The sequence below is a fragment of the Bombus vosnesenskii genome, unplaced genomic scaffold, assembly GCF_011952255.1.
Source record: "Bombus vosnesenskii isolate JDL3184/JDL3185 unplaced genomic scaffold, Bvos_JDL3184-5_v1.1 scf7180000013305, whole genome shotgun sequence".
NCBI classification, from domain to species: domain Eukaryota; kingdom Metazoa; phylum Arthropoda; class Insecta; order Hymenoptera; family Apidae; genus Bombus; species Bombus vosnesenskii.
Window position 1 is genome coordinate 2,306,054 of NW_022882954.1, and position 22,424 is coordinate 2,328,477.

Below are 22,424 nucleotides of genomic sequence, written 5' to 3' on the forward strand. Positions count from 1 at the left end.
CTCGTGGTTCATAGGCAGTTCCGAAGGGAATAGGCTGACCCGTTGCGCAAATCCGTAAAGGGGAGTCCGCGACTACGGAAGGGATCAGGCTGCCACGTGACAAGCGTGTTTGCTGGGTACACATAGCTCGGTGTTTGGTACACACGGCCTTGGAAGGCACAATGCTCGATGGGCTCCACCAAAACAGCGACGCGACGCCGGCATAAGCGATATTTGTGTCAGCATAAAGGACCCCCTAAAGCCGTGTTAAAAGAACAACCATCCCCACCACTTTGCTCCACTCTCGCTTCCTCTCGCTTCCTCTCGCTTTGCTTCTCCTTGTCCATCGTCGAGCGTGTCACCGTACTGGCAATAGCGAACCCGGAACAAAGGTGACGTTCCTTTTTGCACTTAATAGCGCATAGTAAAGTCTATGACACGGGTCAAACGCTCGTCGCCGCGAGACGTTTGAAAACGACTCTGCAGAGGCGAACGCTTCTTCGTCAAATCATCTTCTAGACAAACTCGACGCTCGAGTCTACGCAATGGGAAAAGACGCGTTCCACTTTGCTCCGCTAGTAACGTCTGCGTGAACGTTTCTCCATCTATCGACTGTGATCTATCGGCTCTTTGATCCTATTCCCCTTATTTGTTTATATTCTGTACCGACGTACCTGGAGAATTCTACAACCTCTCGACGTTTGCATATACAAGCTAATCGCTCTCTCGCAAACATTCCGCGTTCCCCTTCCACCAACCTTCGAGCTGTTCTATTCTCCTTTTCCTTCCTCCGCCCCCCTCCCCTCCCCAACCTCCTCCCCAACATCCTATTTACGCGTATCGCGGCGTTTCTCACCTCTGTCCCAAATTGTTGCATCCTCGATAACTACTATTATTCGGCGAAGAATATCTTCTGGCAGAATCGAGTCGGAAAGTATTATTCGGCCGTCAAGAACTAGTATAAACGCAATCGGATTAACTGCCAAACGTAGAGAGATGTCGACGGTAGTGGCAGCGTAGGATTAATTGGTATAGATAGTCGGGCTAGCGGAAGACTATGACGGCTTAACTAGAGTGCGCCAGCTCCCACGGAGATCGGACACCAGACAATCCTTCCTGCCCGTGGTAGACTTATACACCGATGCAAAAGCAGATAGTTTGGACTTACACAGTTGCTTGCATACCACCGATAAAAATAATAACGACAGGTATGACATGTTTATTGCTGCTAATTTTAAAACTCGCAAGTTTCTTATCTCTGTCGTGTAAAGTTGCGCAAAGTTGGCAGGCATTTTATAGATGGTATCTCGCGCTTAACTCGTTAAGTCGTCTGATGGAAATTAACGGAGGTCGTATTACCCTATTAGTGAAAAAAAATAGAACAAAGCGGCTGTTTGTTTTCTTCGATTATCTAGAACGTTGTATTTCGTTGTCTTATCGCGAAACTCCCGTTGCGTGGGAATATCTTTAACGACGAATGGCAAGAGAAGGCAACAAAAAAAAAAAAAAGAAAAATAAAAGGAACGAAGAATGCAGTTTTGGCGATGAATGGAAAAGATGGGCGACGCGTTTTTTGCAACGAAGAAAACGATTAAAAGCGTGTTTGGCGGAGTTCGACGCGGAGAGCGAAGAAGGATTCGGTGGTCCTCGACTTCCGTGCGAAAACGCAGCTGAAAAAAATCCGCTTTCAACGAGCCGGAACCCAAAGAGCGTGCCCCGCGAGGATTTTCAGCTAAACGACCGTTGGCTAATGTTCGCCGACGACGAAACCTCTTGCACCCGGTTTTCTACACCGACGACAGTCGCATTAGCCACAGGACGAGGTTACAATGGACCCCTCTGTTTTTCACGCTCCATCAGGACGCCAGGGGGGAGGGTGGATGCGCGAGGGGGCCACCAACCCCCTCGTTCTCTCGGCCAAAACCCCCTACTTAGCGGAGAAGATTTGTGAATCAGACTGTCGCGTGCGAAACAAACAAAAAAGTTGACGAATCACGAAATCGAATATTAATGTTTGCCCGCTGTCTCGGTCTTCTGGTCGAAAAACGGCGAGTTCCATTTAAAAGTAATCGCGTTTCTTCGCTAACGCGTTCCAAACAATTGCATGCGATCCCACGCGAATAACCATCAGAAACAACAAGATTCGCTACCGAGATATCTACGTATAGTTACGGTATCGTGTCAAATATTTCGTGCTGTGTACCGAAAGGAAAATTCTTCTAAAGTCAGAGAAATATTCGTCGTACAGACTGGTTTTGCACCGTCGGTGTCACGCTAAATCTCCGGTGCATTGTTCGCGCCCCCTCTAACCGTCACGATTTTCCATTGGCACCCCTCGAAATCCAGGCGTACAGTCAACCTCCACCCCTTAGTTCTTACTAGCCCCGTCCCCGCGCGTTCGTCAACTTCACCCTCGGCTTTCGTGATCACCGCGCAACGAATATATCCGTCCAATCGAGTGGTACGACAGTTAGCTACACACCCCACCAGAACACGTCGGTATCTCGCTCGTCATCCTCCTACGTGTTTCCTCCCCATCTTTTTCGCCCATCCTGCTGTCCAACGTCGTAATAGACGCTAGATGACCGAAAACGCTCGAGATTTCGGAAAGCGTGTAGAGCCTCGTGGTTAAAATCGCGCTCGATGTTACGAGAGATAAATTGGCGTTCGTTAAAGGCGGAGAAATCGCTTTCGCCAATGCAACTTGGCTTCCACGTGATATTTTACGTGTCCGAGATATAATCGACGATCCCCGCCGATTGGCGTGATTAACGAGAACGATTAATAATTAAGATCCACGAAGCGGGCTCCCTAGAAAGCCGCGGGCTTCTCTCTCTCGCTCCGTACCGCCGGGAACACCGGGTAATGGCAATTTACGCGTCCCATGGGACCAGATAACTTCATATCTTCCCGGTAATCATTTATTCTCTCAATGGGCATGATATTACCAAATTGAATTAGATAAGCGGCCACATGTATCTTTCGCGTACGTGTTGCCGCCCGGAAGAACTCGTCGAGACACACGCGCGTTGCTATTTTGTTTATCTCTTAGACGTTTAGACGGTGTCCTGGACATTCTCCGTTGAAATTCCCGGTAAACGAGGAGGCCTACACCTGCGAACCTCGGTACAGACGATCGACAACTCTGCGCCGAGTTCCCCGCGTAATCGATTCTTCGTCGCTGGATATACATCGGTTAACGTAGACGATCAGGACGCGAGAGGCACTCGGCAACGCGTGTGTAGAGATCGGCTACCTCGTAAACAGTACCGACACGTTGGAGAGAGAAAGAAAAGAGCCTCGAAGGGATCGGGATTTTCGTTCGAAAGAAATCGCATCGGTTCTGCTCGTCCACGCGGACAGCGTCACTTCATCGTCGTTGACAGATTACGCGTCGATTAGTCATCTGAAGAGAATCGGAGAACGCTGCAACGCCTGCGTGCGATAGATGCGCGTTTCGTTTGTAACGCGTCGAGAGGCAAACTGACGCACAAGCGTTTGATTCGATTCGAATGGAACAATGGTCTACCTGTCCACCTAGTTCGCTGAATGGCCACTTTGCTGCGCAAATAAATTCGCAAAGAGAAACACGGTTACCGGACGGCTTATCCAAATAAATAAAGCGACGGGGATGGTTATAGAATGGAGGGCGAATAAATAGCGAACGTATCCGAACGTAAACGGTACCGCAAGTGTCGCCGAAAGTAGACGTCTCTCGATATCGGGCACGTGGGGCGGACGCAGAAAATGTTTTGTTACCAGCGTGCGATCCAAGCCACGTGGCGGAGATTAATGTGTTTTGATTTTTAGACTCGGCATTATAGTCGGTCGTAAGCCTTCGCCGCATTGTACGGATCGTGTGCACGCGCGTCACACCACCGGAGCCATTCTCCATAACGGACGAGCACACAGGAAGCACGCGAATTCTGCAGGATGCCCCGGGAAAGGCAATCGAATCGATCTTTCTGACGTTTCACCCCCCCCCCCCGCCGTTTCAGTTCCAACGGAGCTATTTATCGCGGAAAAATAAGGAAAGAAGGATATACGCGTTTTCGATCGATGCTCGCCACTGCTGCCGCCGTCGCAGCCGCCGCCGCCGCCGCCGCCGCCACGTACTTGATAAAATAAAAAGGAACGTCGATCGCGATTTCACGCAACAAAAGCAGCGGATATTTTCCCGGGAGGAGAACGTTCTCGAGCCGAGGCTGGCTCGTAATTTTGTCGGAATGCGTGTCGCGTATAACGCGGCAGCTACAAATCGCGGCGGCGCAACCGCGGCCAAGCGAATCACGGAAAATCGCAAACGAAAGAAGGAAAGCTGACATTCGCACCGTTTCAATTTATCTCTGGTTTTTAACGTTTCAATTTAATTGACGGCACTCGAACGACAAAGAGAGGCTCGAGAGAGGCAGAGTAGGAAGAGACGACCCGATTAATTCCTTTGTCGCCTATCTGCCGGTGGAATAACAAACCTCTTCGGCGGACGGGAGTCGAGAGGATACAAGTACGATAAAATCACGAGGGTCCACGGGACGGTGGATAAAAAGACTGTAAAGTGAGAGGGGGTTCGGGGGACGAGAGAGAATAGGGGGTTTTTCTGAGGGTAGGAGAGGTCTGGAAAGGGTGGAGAGGAGACTCTGTGGACCTCCAAGTCCTCCCTTCATTTTCCAGGATCGGCCGCGCTCGTGAGCAGAGGGAGGAATAGCAATTAAAAGTATCTGGCACAATCTTCGTTAAACTTCTTCCTCGTTCTTCGTCGTCGGAGGGAAGGCATTATTAAAACGTGCCGTCGGCTGCAACCACCGTACCCCCTGCTCTCTCCCAGATTTTCCCCCCATCCCTCGGTCTCTACCCGGCTCTTCAGCCTCCCGCCGCGCTGTCGCGAGGACCATTCTACGTTTTCAACTCTTTTGCATAGAAAATACCGCCACTCCGCCGAATCCGCGGCTGTAAGTATCGCTGTTCAAAGATTCTGACATCTTCTTCGGCAGCATGGAATTTCGTCTCTTCTCGGTTTTCACCTCCTTCCTCCTTCCTTCTTCCACCTTTTCCGTTTCGTTCGTTTCCTCTTGCATCGATGTTCTCCTCTTTACATAGAAATTTTTCATAGATTCTCGCCTCGAAGATCATATCGCGACGATTGCCGAGTAATTTAAGCCACCGTAACGTGCCGCGTTCTTTCGAAACGTGGTCGGTGCTTTGCCAGGACGATCGCGCGAGACGCGTTGCCTCCGGAGAAATTTAAATCGTCCTAGTAATTATCGCATCAACCGTATCAAATTAACGACCGAAGGAACAAAAGTGCCTAATAGCGTTGTTGAGACAGAGATCTCGATTATACCGTTGGCTTTCGTGGAAAATGGAAGGCGCGAGAGCGTACGATTCCTCGAGGGCGAAACGTCACGACGGAAGCCCCGGTTTATCGAGAATTTTGAGAATGGTAATGCGGAAGCCCGGGAAGAGACAGAGGGAGAAAAGGAAGACGTCGAGCGGGATGCGGCGAAGCCGAGAGGTCCCTGCAAGGTAAGAAAGGGAGAAAGGGAGAATAAGTTCTCAGGGTCTCTCCAAGTAATCCTGCTGCCGGCACGGAGGTCGAGGAATATAGGATGAAAATACCTGGAGTTAGAGAGGTCTTACTTGTCTCACACCCTCTTTCCACCTCTTCTTCGTGGTCTGGCTTCTCGCATCGCTAGACCGTCGCCCCAAATAAGACGCGAGTCGTCATATAATTCCACGACTAATGCTCGTCCCTATTAAGCCCTAACGACGTCAACGTCCCGATCATTGTTCCTTTATACGACGAGAAATCGATGATACGAGATCGTTTGTCGAGCGTTTGCACTCGTCGTTACACCGTAACGTCGCGGCGTCGAGAATTAAATTCTTGAGTTTGGTCGGCCACCAGATGACGATCCGTGTGCCGTGTTTCCTGTTTAAATAGTCTGCGGGACGAACGCTTCAGCGTCGATTGCCGCCGAGTTGATCGACGATTTTGCAAGAGTGTCTGTTCGAAATTACCGGATCCCGTGGGGACGATCGTGCGAAACTTTCATACCAACGACATCACGAACGACAACGTTGCTCGAACATCACCGGAGAGGACATTATGTCACAGTTGCTGAGAACGGCTCTCACGTTTACGATTGGCAATAGTGAGAAAGCTACCCACAATATCGCTCGATTATTCCGTTAGACTGTTGGAAACTTACCTTGAAACGTGAGAACTTTTCTACGGTAAAGATTTTTAATGCTTCGTCGGCCGTTACGAGGATACCTCCGCGTACCGCGAAATAATGCGATGAAAAATCAATTTTACGCCGCTCAAGTTACCACGCACGGAAGTGTTGTTAAAAAACTATATTAGATCGTTCGATTTCACTCCACTATTGTTTCCACAACGACGAAGGAAAAGATCGTTCCAGATCGTATTTCGTTCTACGACTACATTTTTCTTTTTTTCTTTTTTCTTTTCTTTTTCGTGTTTCTTCGATGATATTTGCCAAAACGAGGCTCGGAAACGTTGGTCGCGAGTATTCCCGGATAAAAATAAATTAATTAACAACCAACGACCACGCGATCGTATAGCTCGGTAACACCCACTCGGCTGAAACACATCGTTGGGAACTCGAGATGAAGAAAAGCAAATACCTTCGAGGGGGTGGCTGCTGCTAGCTCAGCCGAAGGGAATGGGTAGCGGAAGAACGAGAAAGAATTCCGTCACGATCTCGTCTGCGCTTGCTTTGTCCCCTGCTTTGATTTCTTCTCTTCGGTACTCGACGAGCGAGAGAGCGAAATGCCGAGGGAATGCGAGAGGGTAGGAGACACGAAACGGAGAGGCACAGACATCGAGAGAGAAAGAGGCTTTAGCTGGTTCGGTACCGGGAGAGTGAACGATATTTACATGCGATTTGCATACTAGTTGATCCCTATTGCTTCCATCTCCAACGAGCCAGCAGGGGCGGCGGACCTACACCCGAACCCTCCGTCATGCCGCGTTCTGCTTCTCTTCCTCTTCCTCTTCCACTTCCTCTTCCTCTTCCTCTCGTTTCACGATTCCACGAGTTTTCATCTCTATCTGTGCTCCTCTTGCCACGAGTATCTCCGTGGAGAACCGGGACTTCGCACGTTCTCGTCGAACCGCGTAAGCGAAACCCTTAACGCTAAAGCGAACCGGAGCGGGACGTTCCACGTTCCTCGAATCCTTTCTGCCTCGTTATCATCCTACGCTTTAACGAACTGTCTCCTCCTTCTCTTTCTACATCCTCCTCCTTTCGTCCCCTATCGCTCGGTTTTGTCTCTTGTCGTGCTCGTAAATAGCGTCGCACGATTGTAAAAATTCACGCGTGCGATTCGGCAATACGAGAACGAGATAAAGGAAGGCGATAGAAAGGGATCGGTTCGGTGGCGAGAGGAAGACGAGCTAGCTGGATGTTTCCAGATTTTGCTTAGGGTTCGACTGGATTAAAGAAAGTTGGCAGAGAGACGTAATCAGGTCATATAAATGTGGCTGGCTAATTGCAGATAGTCGGTTTCACGGGAATACGCGTTAAGCAACCCGCAGAAAGGTAAGACCACGGTGTTCTTACGTCTTCTGACGGACGAAGAAGAAAGGAAGGGGGACTCGGTGCTTTCCTATCTCGCTAGCAAATGGGGAAGCCAAATTAGCCGGGATAATCAAGTCGGTCGAGAAAGGTGGAAGGAGGGTAAAGTTACCACGGCGACTAAAGGTTGTTTCTTCAACGACGTAAAATTGGCCAGGTTCTCGCGGAAATCGCACGGAATACACGAGCTGCCGTGGTATCAGTTTCGTCGGTGATTTTCTCTGGAAACAGGATTCCGTCTTGAGACGAAGCTGGACAATTTTTCGAGAAGCTTAATTAAACGGCGTGACGAAGAGAGCAAAGTTTCGTGTATCGAGGATCGTTCTAAACACGATTCTGTCCGTTCGGTATCCCATTTTTCGTCGACGGGTTAAAAGGGAGAAGCGGAGAAGGAACGGGGGATGAGAATTTTTTAAGAAAGCCGAGCACGGGTCCATCCAAGAACGGAGAAGCAACCGATTGATATCTGAGCATGTTGCCACGTGAGCTCCCGAAGCACGGCGTCTAATTAACTCCGTGACTGGCTGACCCTAGGTGACCCTGGACTCGTTGCATGCTTCGATGGCGCCTGTGTGCATGCACATACACGCGTCCATCTACGTGCACACGTGTTGCATCGGCTCGCACACCTAACGGACCGCTATTCCGTCGTAGATAGAGACATCATCGTGCCGCCGACCAGCTCTACACCTTAACCTTATACGGTGCTGAGCCACGGAGGAAGAGAAGACCCTTTCCTCCATCGCGTCTCTGCACGAACAGGCCGATGCACGAACTCTTCGAAGCAGATGTTGCATCGGAAGGAGAAGAGGACCGCGCCAGATATCCGTGAAAACTTATTGTCTCGTTCGATTCTCGGACACGGCTCTCGGCCGGCTGCCGAACGATGAAACCGTTAATTCTTGGTCGTCGTTCGCCGATTTATCGCGGCGAACAAAGTCGAGCGATCGAGGCGAGATCGTGCAGACCCGGTTTTTCACACGGCCTCGTGTAAAACGTGCCACCATGCCACGTCGAAGAGATAGACGTACCGCTCGCGATGCCCCCGGTGTTTCGTTAATTAAAACGAACGAACGAACGAACTGGTTAATTTTATGCGAGTGGCGAATCGGGCCGGCGTGCATGGCTTTCCCATTACCGCGCCCACCTCCCTCCTGCGTCGATTGGTCATTGGTGTCACAAACGATCATGCTCTGCTCCTCTGCCACCGCCATCGCTGAATATCGACGTTGCTCCCTCCACCCCTGTGTAAACCCCGATGCGTTATCGCTCGCTAAAATATATTTTAAACACGTAGCAGCATCGTTCGCTGCTGTCTTGCGGCAAACTTTTTGCAAAATAAATATCTCACGAAAGCAAATACTTATATTCTGCGAGGCTTATCTACCGAGCGTGGCTTCTACCGCGATAGAAGCGGCACAACGACGAGACACTGATTCATTTTACTTAAGCCGAGAAAACGCGGCCAAAGCGGCGTTTAATGTGCCCAGAAACAGTGATACAGTGTTTATTGCCGACAGACGCCTGGAATTTTGAACAGGCTCGACGACACTCGGAATACGCCGTTTTATTTCATAGCCACCCCCGCTGCGCGCGTAATGGCGAATAAATTTTAATGAACGTCAAAAAAATAAACAGCCGGTTTCACTTAAACGGGGGTAAATTTGACCGGTCGTTGTCGAGCCGGCGATTACTTCCTGCTACTCTTAAAACCACATCGATCGTCCCCAACCTGGAAAAATAAGTTGGTTCGGCGATATGGCGGGACGAAACGGCAAGGAAAAAAAAAGAGAAAAATGCGGGCTCTTCGCTTTCGCGTAAAATTTGAATCGAGCCGGGGAAATGTTTGCCGGTTCTCGGAATGGCGCGCAGCGTCACTCGTATTTTTCGGAGGAATAAAAATTTTGTTAGCCGCTAGACCGAGCGATTTCAAAATTCCGATCGGCCTCGATGAGGGATCGCGGTCCGGAGGGAGCAGGGAGTATCCACTGTGGAAAACAGGGTGTGGCGCGTGAGAGCTGGCTCACCTGAAACAACACAACGTTTTCAGATCGCTGATCCCATAAGCGTCCACGTTTGATCCCTCCGTTGTTTTGCGAACGCGTCCGCCTGTCTGCCGGGTTAATTCGCGAAAAACTAGAATCGCGTTCTTCGACTCAAGCAGAAACGCGTTACGGGTTTTACGCTGCCCGGGTTCGACGGTCGTCCGCCTCTTTCGAAACAACGATACCGATTATCTAGCCGAGATCTCGATGACCCTTTTAAAAACTCTGTTTTCTCCGGTCAACGAGAGCGATTTCGCGTGAAAGACGACGCAGTTATCTTTTTCAATTGCGCTTTTCAGCTGGTGGCCGAACAGAATTTTTTTTATCGAGGGGTGAAAAGAAAGGCGACGGGGATGGGGTGAGACTCGTCAAGCGATGTAGAATAGTAGAGATATATCGTGGCGTAATATGCAAAGCGGATCGGATGTACCCGGCGGGGGGTGAAAGCGGTAGCCAAGGGGTGATTAGCGGGACAAAAGCTGGCGCCGCTACAAGTGGAACCAAATTGGTAGAAAATTGATAATCAACCGCCAATATCAACCTCCATTGGGAACCGCGTGGCTCGTTATGCTCGAGAAGAGGGCAAAGGATTACGCAGAAACACGCGCGAAATATTTGTTTGCTGGATATAAAAGCCAGCCGCAAGACGATACGCGCTATAAAATCGTGCATCTCTTGGAAAGTAACGCGTACTTTGTCGATGCATGTAATCCTACGATATTATAAATTGTTGGCAATACGTTTCGAAACTAATTTTTCGGCAAAATTTTACGTTGTATTTTAGGCTGAACGCGTGTCGGCGACGAGACGAGCCAAGATACAGGAACGGGAGCGGCAGCGAAGGAAGAAACGAATGCCAAAGAAAAGGGATGAAACGCACGATGTACGAAGAGCATTCACTAAAGAGTCAAGATCAAGTTGGCTCCTGTGAATGGAACACGTGTACCGTGTCACATCTATCTGAAAAGTTCATCGTTTCGGAGATCTCGTAAAAAAGTTTCCTAGAATGCGAGCTATCTTCGGAGCCATGGTGGCGAGTGTGTAATCGAAGGAATTGTGGAACACTTTTCTCATGCAAATACACTCGATGCGGAGACCCGAAGAAGGGACAACGAACTTCTTTGGGCTGCTTAAAACTTCGAACTTAGGTCCTTTTAAATTTAAATGCTCTCCCCGGTCGAACAGCCGTCGTGCGTTCTTCTCTCGAACGGTTTCTCGCGCCGGTGTCGTATAGATGGTAATAAAAAACAAAAAAAAAAAAAGAAAATACGCCAAAGCGTACGAACGGTGCGATGGATCGCGATGCCGGGATAAAAAAAAAATGTCATCGATATCTCCGCTTTACGCATCGAATAGCATTCGCTGTACGTCCACGAAATTGTATCGCGGCTACTTTAACACATATTTCAATGCGAAAGCGAAAATAGTTTTCAGGGAGATGGCAAAAATTCGACCTGTCCGGGAACAACATTTTCCAGCAATTCTAGCGCGTTCGGTCATTGTTTACCTGGGAATTTTACAACCTTCATAAAAGATCGTACGCGTATTCGCGTTGCAGTAATTATCGAAACGAATAAAATTGTCGCCCTGTATGTAATAATAAGCAGACAGGCGAATATAAACGTAATAATTGCGAAAACGTGCGTTCGAATCGTAGTAACACGAACGTATCAAAAATTATTATTTGCCGCTCGATGTCCAATGACCAGAAAAATATTTGCCTAAAGCGCGCGCACGCCGTTGATGTGCCTCGATACGGATCGCATTTGAAATTCGAATTATTATAATTACGGTGTGCGATTAAAAATGAGAAGACAGGAGGGAGGGATAAAGGGATGCGTAACCTCCGCTGTTCAATGATATAATTACAAAGAGTTACATGGTAGAATGCGTCTACGAGCTGCGCTTATTAAACCGAAAATTTCATGCGCATTAAATTAAGAATAGATTGTATGCATTATCATCGTGTGTATCCCACAGATATTTTTCCCTGGTGAATAAAAAATAATAAAGAAACGAATGTAATGAATAAACGAACGAAAAGCTTGAATCACCCTTTTACATGTACACGTTTAATTCGTAGCGTAAGACTTCAATTATTTATTTTTCATTTTCATTAGCGAGCACACCTAAGCATTTCGATATCGATATCGAGCATCGGTTTTAAAGCGTGCAGTTCTTTTTAATAGGTCGACAAGCGCGTTAATACGTATACGCGGAATTATAATTCAGCGGAAGAAAGAGGGGATGAAATAGGAAGGAAAAGCTCGTGGCGTCCACGTGAATGTGCATCGTGGTTGCCGTGGCGCGAGAGGACGAGAGTGACAAGGTAGAAGAGAAGAGTTATTAAAATGTAAATATGAATCGACAATCTGTAACCCAACGCGTCGCGTTAAGCACGTGTGCGCTGCCGTGTAGATAAACGTGCCTCGAATATTCGCGAAAGCGCGATGACGTTCGTAAATGGGCTCGCCGGAAAACTTATTTCGACCAACTTTTTATCGCCAACAATTCTACCTAACCGCATGGAACGTCAACCCTTTACGCTCCATTTCACTTCTGACTAAAAGCTTTTTGCCCGTCGATCCAAGCGAATTGATAAATAACGCAACCAATTTCTACCTCGTTAACGCGTTATAAAGAGTAGCGATACACGTATCTGTTTTCTTTTTTTTTTTTTCTTCTTCTTCTTCTTCTTTTTTATTTTTTCTTTTCGATCAGCAGGGCCGTTTCCGACGCATCGCGTCGATACTCGAAATAAATAATTTCGCTCAGCGAGCGATCACGATTTCGCACGTTGGTCATTGACTAATTGCCCCTAGTTTTTACCGGACTACAGGGGATCGCGAGGATCAGCAGATCCGGTGGCCGTTGCCAAACAGCAGGGAATATTATTCGAATCTGATGGAAATAAAAATTCTTCGGCGTTCTGCTTCTGTTTTTTACGGTGCCAGCCATAAATTTTTCTTCTCGCCCCCTCGGCTTCCTTCTCCCGATCTCTCTTTTTCTCTCTGTCGACTGGCTTCACAGATTTATGGACTTATAGATTCTTTCTCCTGCTTCCTTTCCATCCCATGGATTTGGCGGAGGTAGAACGTTCTCCGACCAGCAGCCAACCTCCAATTCTCCTGTTTCCTACGGCTTCCTACTTGCATTCCCTCGAACTACGCGTTACACGGTCACGTTTGCTACCGCCGCTTTTCTTCTTTTCCCTTTTTTATCGTCACCCGTTTTCTGCAGCCAACGACAAGTAGAACGTCAAGATACGTTAGTGCCAAATTCTATCCTTATTACGGAACGATAATTGCTTCTACTACACGGGCCGTCTTCCCTCCGAGAGAAACATTTTTTGTCGAAACAACGAGGTACGGTTTGGGCGTGCAATTATATCCAGGAGGATAGTTATCCGGCGTTGGAAGCATCGAAAGAGAAATCCCACGGGATGACAGTAACCACAGGCGGTTCCTTTCCATGGCCGGTGGAATCTCATTCTTCGTCCCCTTTGCTGGCAGCATCCCCGACTATGTCGAGAGGGTCCGCACCTCTACGACTTTCTCTCTTCCTCCGTTTCGCTCTTCGTTGATTGCTCTCTCGCGCCGCAACGGCGGCCGCGATAGCTCATAAATATTCAATGGCCACGCGGCCAAGATAAACTAATTAAAACTTAGATCTCGGTAGTCACTTTAGATTTTTACTTACACAAGAAGCATTTCAGCGCGGCTGGCCGGCTGGAAAAAAAGTCTACACGAAGCCGGCCCTGAAGCCGCGAATCCGATTCGACTGTTCGCGGCGACCAGCACGGCAGGAAGCTGTGGCCGAGCGAGCAGGAGGGTGAAGGACCGCTCGCAGGCAAAAGGACGCGCAAAGAAAGCTTTACTCTGTACTTCTCATTAAGGAAACCACGCTTTCTTTTCTTCATTCTCTCTTTCCTGCTTGTAGTCTTCCGTCTTCCGACGGGCGGACGTTCATCCCCCTTTTGCCGCGTTCCTCTTTCTTTTTTTCGCTATGCCGTGCGAGCCTTAACGAGTACCTCGAAAGAAATACGATCGTCCAAACTCTAAGATACTCATTGTTCTTTTAAATTCGATTGCAATCGAACGAAAACGAGCCTATTTATATCTCTCTTCGCTCTGGATCGTTCAATCGCGTGTATGCGTAAAGCGCGAGAGCAAACGTGAAATTACCTGTCCGTTCGCCTTTTATATTGTAATAAAAACGAACAAATTCCCCGTCGTATCAATCTACAACGAGCTGTCCCACAGTTGGGAAAATACGTTTCAGTTCGGTGAGAAAATATTCGCGAACGCTGTCGTTGATATCGGTCGACTCGATTGCTCTCGATCGGGTCTAAGCCGCTTCACCACCCTGGCCGATGCAAAAGAGAGGCGGGCGTTCGTCTCGTGTCCAGGTCACGCTAGTCACTTGCAATATCGCTGGCGATCGATACGAGATCCGTGAATAATCGCGCGATCCATTATCGCGCATCGGTTTCTTTAACGTCTCCGTCGCTAACGAAATGATTTATTAGCGAACGTGGCAAGAGTGCAATCTCACGTTTACTTCGCTTTGCCCAGTTTCGATCCGACATACGTCAGTTTTTATCCGCAAGTTTCTTCCTTTTCGCCGTCACGGTACAACGCAAAAGAGACGGTAGAGAGTCGACTTTAACGAGGTCTGTTGCCGACGATTGTTCGTCGAAAATAGGATGCTCGTGATGGTTAGGATGGATGCCCGTCAGCCGGTGGTAACAACTCTCCCCCAAAGACGCGGCCAGAGATCGGTCGATCCTTCGTTAGAAATTCCGCGCAATCATATTCGAGCAAATAATTCGTTAGGCCCTCGTTCCGCGGCCTGTTCGTTAGTATAATTAAAATAAATTCAAATGACTTTCTTGTCCCCCGTCTTTGGTCTCGCAGGCTTTCTCCTTCTTCCGCCTCGGCCCCTCCCTCCCTCTTTCTTCGGCTTGTCCTTCTTAAATCCGTTGATTAGTGCAAAAATCCGCTTACAAATTAAGCGAGACCGTGCTGGAGGCTCCGAACTCCCTGGAGGATGGTCCCGAAAGACGGAGGAATCTTCAACTCCGTTCGGAGGAACGAAAGAGCGGAGGTAGGAGGCAAGAGGAGGTAGAGAGGGAAAAGAAGAAAGAAAGCTAAAAGAAGGGTGAGCACTTTAATATCTTAAGTAAACCTGGCTCGGGATAAAGAAGGAAAAAAATAAGTCCTGCCAGACCGAGAGTCGTGGAAAGAAAATGGGGTGCTACGCGAAAACATGCGCAACGAATTAAAATACGAACCGGGGGAGAGGAAGTAACCCGACGTTCGAGTTTCAGAGCGGAAAATATTTGCTTTTTCAGTTCCGTGGCTTCGACGAACAATCGAACGACCAAGTTGGCCGACGCGAGAAAAATTCCTCGTGAAAACGATTGCGGACATTTCGAGAGCGCCATTTCGACGTCGCCGAGCGGTTACTTCGATATTTGCTCGAAGCAATTTAGCACTTTACCACTTTAGCTCGTTACCACTTTTACAGTAATCACGCCAACGAGTTAGCAAAAATAATTCGAGAACGCGGTGAAACGTGTCGAAATTCGACGAGTCGACCCCCTTAAGAGGGCATCGTTAGGGTTGTTTCGATCCCCGTGACTCATCCGCGTAGGACTCGATATATCGGCGGGCTCGCACACGCGTCCGATTTCACCATAAAACGTGCACGCTCCTCGGTCCTGGTGTGTTTGAATGTGGGCGGGGTGGGTTGCCATTTGCAATGCAAACGATAACACAGCGTATCGCACGAAAACGCGCACACAGACAAAGATTCCGGCAAACGGACAGGGTACCGGGAGAGAAAAGGGCACGGAAGAATCGACCAAAGAGAATCGTCGTCTGCTGAGATTCCACGCAGGCAATCTCTTCCTCGTTCCCTTTTTTCTGTCCGACGATCTTTATCGCGACGTCAGTTGCAACCGTCCGGCGCTAAACTCGATTCCTCCGAAACACAGTTTTCCATATTCCTGCCACAACGCGCTCTTGCCACGTTCGAATAAAAAGCAAATAACACACGGCAATAACTACGTCGGAAGAGCTGCGTTCGTTCGTAAATTCCACCGTGGCTGGAAAAAATGAGGTAAAAAGCTGAACAGGCTTGATATTTTACGAGGTACGAGTTAATATTTCACGAGAAGAAAGTTGGTGAGTTTTGTTAAAGTTTTCGATAAGAAAAGAATTTGCCGAGCACAAGGCGTTCCTACATCATCGTTCCAGTTAGTTTCGCGCTTCGCGCGAGAAATTTCTGGCCCATCGATCAGCGGAAGGAGGTAGAAGCTTTTTTTCTGGTACGTAACACGTTTCATTTACGCGAAGGGCAGAGAGAGAGAGAGAGAGGGAGAAGGATAGAGGGAGGAAGAGAGAAAAGACGGGGTATCGAGCTCGCAATCTCTGCGAAGTCGGTAGCCACGCGAAGAGGGAACACCGTTGGTTGGTCTACGGAGCTTACGCAAGTAAGGGGGCAGGGGGGTGCGATACGCGGGGGTGGCAGACGGCAGCGAAGTGGCAGCAACGTTGGGGGCCACCGAATGCCGTTCCATGGCACGCGGAACACGGAATATCCGTTTTAGAAATGAGCTTACTTTAAGGCCGTCCAACGACCCGCCTTCCTGCGGGATCCCTCCGCGCGATGGAGATCGGTAATTAATCATTTAGGAAGCTGGCCTGGCCTCTCCGTTGCGAGCCGCGCGACCAGGGGTGAGCTGCTACCTCGGAGGCAGGGGTTAAACGGAATAAAAGGCAAGCCCGTGTGTGCACGACCGGCACGACCGAGGAAACGCCAAATGGCCAGCGTCGACTGAGATTGGCTTCGGCCACGAACGCCGCCGTTCCGGCTTACGTAGAACTGGGGCTTCCTTTACATACGTACCACCTACCGTTCACTGGCGTAGAAATGGATTGCCACCTTGTTTCCAGCTTTCCCCTATCTCGCGACCTTCTCTACGAACCGCGATCCGTGCTCATCGCGTACTTGGAAACGAACGGAGCGCGTGAAATATTTTCCAACGGCGACGGTCAGCGGTTAAAATAGACGTAAAAGGTAGGTGAAAGACGTTTGACAAACTCGAAAATAGGGACAAGCGGAGTGGAGAAACTTTTCTTGTAAGTAATTTGTTGGCGTCGCACGATACGCGCGACGATTAAATAGTTAGTTAGGTACACAGGCACGGAAATGAGAGTGAAATCGGTCCTACGACATTGCACCCTCTCGTGCGTAGGACGAGAGTACGTTCTCGCTAACTACACCGTACGAGTATAGGTACGTAAACCGTGTATCCTACGTATGTTCCAGTCGTTATCGCAATCTCGACCCCGTTTGATATAACAGTCACTGTGACGACTATCGTCTTCCGACACGCGAGGCCGTTGCAGGGTTTTACACACCCTGCACGGACCTCTATGAAATTGTTACAATAGGTGGAGTAACTAACGGCGACGGCGATAACGGCCATCTAACGACCATCGCTTGATATCGCCTCGACTTATGGAACGCTACCAGAAAGGACAAAGGTTCTTTTTTTTTTTTTTTTGCACCCGTTCTTTTCTCTCTGCGCTGTTTTCGCGTCAAAACACGGTACGTGTAAACCGAAGACCACCAAGCTCTCTAATTTATGCGCGTAATTTAGCCGAGATCGTTTTCGAAAAGCTTTCGTATAAAGCGAATCAAAATATTTCCACTAGCGGCGATCGACGCGCAAAGATGCTCGATAGTGGTCGCGTTCCCGTAAAATTAATTAAAAGCACAATGGTAAAGCGAACGCGACGAAGATAATTAAGCGCGATTCAGCGTTCTTTATAAATTATCGTTCTCGCGCATAAAGCGGACGACATTTACGGGTATTATAATTTCGCCGTGGATACGGCGTTATTTATCGGTCTCATAATTCGCGAGCAGCATTCAGCCTGAAAATTCGAATTTCTATTCTGTCCCGCGGGACTGCGAACTCGGTTAGATCGGACCAATAAAATTGCAACGGTCAAGTGGCGGCCTAGCCGTCAATTAACGACGAGATAGATACAATTAGCCGGGAAGGATAGACCCAAGGGGTCCAGAAGCGGACCAAGACGAAGGCAAAGAGACAGAGGTTGGCTATCGTGTCAGGATCCATAAACGCGACTACGTCTCACGATGGTTAGAAGGTGCTAACGAGCGTTCCCTTGCTAGACTCCTTCGAATCCGAGCAACGTCCCAAGGGTCACCATTACCGTTGCCTTTGCTGTCCCCGCCATTATCTGTTTTGCTACCACCACCCTTGCACAGTCTCCTTCGACCACTCATACCGGAATCACGGCCCTCCTCGTTAACCCCGAAACGATCCTTCCAGCACAGTTTCTCCCTTTAACGCGCCCTGCATCGCGTCTTATTTTCCCTCTTGCCGTTTACCGTTTTCGCTCCGTTTTGCCCGACTGTTGCAAAATTTCCGATTCTCCTCGCTCAGCTTGCAATGGAAAATGCAAGGCAATTAGAAAAGTGGAACGACAGGTCCGATGGTAAAACGGATTCGAGTATCTCTTAAGTATGTTTTTACAGACAGCAACGGAGTATTCCGGCGAGTGAAACCCGATCGAGTTTCCCGCTTGCAAAAACAAGCCGCTCGTGTTTTCGCGCGATGATCGGTCCACCGTGAATCGGAACCACCGCGTACCTTCTGTTTTTGCACGTAGTGCAACAACAGTTTGCCCGTTCTCCTGCATAACTAAAACCGCAGTAGGGTATTATTTCGCGTGGCCGTGTAAAAATATACAATCGAGCGCGCTCGATCGAGCACGAAATAGAAGGCTCGCCGTAGAACACCTTACGGCTGCGCGGAACGCAGCTGCAAAACGGTTGTCCGGTTGCTTTTCGATTCTATCAACCCCCAGAGGAGAACGTCGCTGGAGAGAAGCGTGGTTGCTCGAGCTGCTCGCTAATTAAGCCGTTATTAAAACCAAAGCTCGCCAACAACGAATTAAATTCTAAACCGCGAAAGGGTGACTACGTTTCACAGCGATAACTCTAAAAATAAAACGCATAGGCTGCAGGAAACGCGAACGAGACGTTTCTCATTACGCTCATTGTATGTCTCGCATTAGTTCTAGCCAGTCTAATTGCCGCTACCATGCTGCGATTACGTTCGCCGATAACGGATTTGATTATAACTGTTAATTCGTGCCGTACCACGATTATACCGAGATTATAACTAATTATTGACTTAAACACGGGATAGCCGGAGTTCCCTCGAGTCCAATTCCCCGCACAATACTTTAAATTTCTCACGCGGATGCGTAGCACGCACCGTGAACGCTTCGTGTTCAATTAATCTGTTAAGTACGTTGAACCGTTTTTTACCTCTAAACGATTCGTCGACCCGCTCGAGAGAACCATCCACGAGGTATCCGCGGCTGCCTTCGCGACCGCGCCAACCGCGAGATCTCGCGCACCGCATCCCCCGGTTCTCCGATGAAAGTGGAGAACGCGAAAGAGGAAGGTACCGGCGGCGCGCCACTCCACTGACTATGGAAACTACGCGAAAGAGAACCGTGCCGCGAGAAGAGGAAAAGAAGGAGCGGTCGAAGAAGGAGGAACTCTGGAAGCGAAACGGGAACGGGAACGGAAGCAACGTCGTAAATCACCAACAGTACGGGATAACTGGCAAAAGCGCGATAAATCAGGGATCTCGAGGCAACCGAATTAGGAAATTGCCTGCTTAAAAACCGCAATGACGTTAATCCGATGGTGGCAGCGGCGGATTCAGGCTAGCGTTTGCCGTTCGCGCCACCGCAATCCGGCAAATAAAACTGATCTAGCCACCACGGAGCGGTTCCGTATCACGGCGCTGGGTGGAATAATGCGGAATAAAATCAACGTAACTCAATCGCGGTTGTCTTTCGAGATCAGCTTCCCCGTCTTGGTCGCTGATAAATGTTCGATACCGAGTACCTGTATACGAACGCCCGTCTCTCTAATTCCCCGTCGACCTCGACGCTCCATCGAAGCAAGGAAGCGATAAAGCTTCGTGTCCAAAAAATCTTTCTCAGAAATTTATCACCGTTCGACGTCTCTGGCATTCGTTCTTTCCGTTTCTGCATACCGTATTACGCGTTTCTCCGATCGGTACGTGCACCCGTGAAATACGAGCAGAAAATATCGCCGCGAAGATGAATTTTCGCCCGCGTCGAAAAACATCGTCGACAGACCGAGGATATTAACCGCGCGCGTGAAAAAAAAAATGCACTGGACACCGTAGAACGGGTATCGAATCATCCAGTTGGTCGATCCAGAGCCAATCGTTCGTTGCAATTAACTAGACGGAGGGACGTAACAGCGGGTAACCGAGTGGGGCGAGGCAGATTTTCAGCTCTCGACAATGGAGCGGAATTGGCGTGGAACCGCGTTCAAACCCGGTCTGACTTCCCTTCTGGAATATGGAATGACCCGCTAATGAGTTTTCACCCGTGAGAATGTATCGCGAACGGTAAGCATAAGCGATCTACGTCGATATTGTACGACGACAATCGATTACGACGTAACGGCGCGGCGCGGCGCGGCGCGGCGCGACGCGGCAAGTTGGCGTAAATAGGAGATCACGAATCGTGACCAGGACAAACGAATCAGCGAACAGACCGACCGAATTGACAAGCACCGATGGACAGACATTTCGCCTCAACGCATTAATCGAGTTATTAATTATGTAGTCTCATGCTAATTGTGCCTGTAATCTGGCCGCGATGCCGTAAAATACCCATGCGATTTACGTTTCGATGGATTCGCAGTTTGGCGCAAATGATCCGTGCTCGTTTCAACCTGTTCCGGTGCTATCGACCACCTCCGATACGAAACGCGTCATTGTGCTTCTTGAACGACACGAACCGTATTTCCGTTCGTCGCGAATTAATAGCGCTCTTAATGTCCGCCGCGCAACTCCAGTTAATTATTTCGACAACGCTGTTTGTTGCGGAGCTACGATCGTTCGAGCGTTTCGTCCGTGAATACGGTACGTTCGTCGTATTCGAGCGTCGGCATAATTTTTGAACGTCGCCGCAGGCTAGATTTTGGCCCGGCGACGTTATCGACTTTTCAACCAACGTCCGAGAAACGAGCGGATGCTGATAAAGCGAAAACGCGATCTAGAAAGAAGGCGTGGAAGTGGCAAAGGCCGCGAATCGAGTCAACATCAAAGAAAGTTGGTTCTAGCAGCCCTTGCGCCTTCGTTTCCCCCGTTCCCGCCATGCTTCCTTAAGAATCCTCGGCAATGGGCACCTGTCGTGTAACCAAGGTGCACGCAGCCAAGTATACCAGTAAATGTATACTTAGTTTTCTGCTATGGGGTGCGTGCAAGAAGCCGCGCTACGGTTATTACACGCGTCACGCGGCACACTACGGTCACGCACCCTCGTTTCTCGAGGTCCCTCCACAGGGAAACAGCGTTATCGTCGCTCTTTATCTTGTCAACCGCAGGGGCAGTCCTATTACGCCACTTACGGGGCACCGACTCGCGCGCACCTTCTTTTAGAAAGAGGACGGAACTAACTTAAACAACCTCGACCGGAACCTGCACGCGAACCAAGATGTTACCGACAAGAACGACACCACCTGTGATCGAACGCGCTGATAAACCGGCAAACCTTAATCGCGGACCACTTCGATCGTTTCGGTTTTACGTGCGGCTCGCGCTCTCCGCGCTGGTAATTAAGAATCAATCGGGTATTCAAATTACTGAAATATGAATACATTTGTTAAATCTCCTTTCGATCGCCGATCCCGCATCCGCGTGGAAAACGCTAGTTAGCTGGTAGAAAGTAAATAAACGCGCCAACTCCCTTTCCAACGACTCGTATGTATACCATTAAGAGGATCGTTATTACCTTATCGGGCGCCAAATAACGAGCGATGGTATTAAACAATTACAGTTGACATTTTTTACATTGGAAGCGTAATGAGTCGAGATAAATTGCACGTTTTAACAATGCGGTTAAGTTTACTTAATGTTACCAGCTTCGTATAAGGCTTCCAGTTGATGAGAATATTACCTTTACGACAAAAACAACACCTGTTATCGATGTAATTTAGCAATATTAGTCCCTGCTTATTTAGTACTCCCATCGTCTTCCTTTTAACGTAATGCAACTCCATTAAATCCAACATCGAGCGTCTATATGTATATATATATATATATATGTTTGAGACGAAAGAACATCGGGGCATTTCCTTTCGAATTTTTGGTAAAATTCCCGTTACTTTAGTCTAGACTTTTTAGCATAGCTGTACTTAAATAACAAAACTTGGAAGTAGTTGTTTACCGTTTAATCCGATTACGTTTGCCCGAGATTTACGGGATGGACGTTTTCGCCTAAAAGAGATACGACGTAGCGGTATAGCTCTCCTCAAAAATATAGTTGACCCAAAGGGTACAGAGAGGTACATAGTAAGGTACATGGGTTCAGTTCCACTTGAACTTTTGACAAGTAAGCGCGTTTGCTATCCTGTTCACCGTGTATTCGTTATCGAATCTAAGATTAACGATATCGAATCTAAGAATCTAATCGTCACGGTCGATTGTCGAATTCTGTAACGGTCATATGATCACCTTGTGAATTTGTCGTTATATTCATTCGGTGACTAGGTACTCGAGTTGTTATTATAAGACGGGTCTTTAGCGAGAGTTTGTTGTTGCGTGATGAAACTATTATCTGTATTGTATAATGAAAGTATGGCCAATCCAAATGAAGGTTCGTTAAACGCCCCTAACTCCAATGCTAACTCGACACGTACATAT

At 48.6% G+C, this 22,424-nt stretch overlaps 1 pseudogene; it reads left to right on the forward strand.

Annotated features, from left to right (window-relative positions):
* The window catches only part of LOC117234471, a 110,355-nt pseudogene extending 98,680 nt beyond the window's left edge, over nt 1–11,675 (forward strand).
* The last annotated feature ends 10,749 nt before the right edge of the window (nt 11,676–22,424 follow it).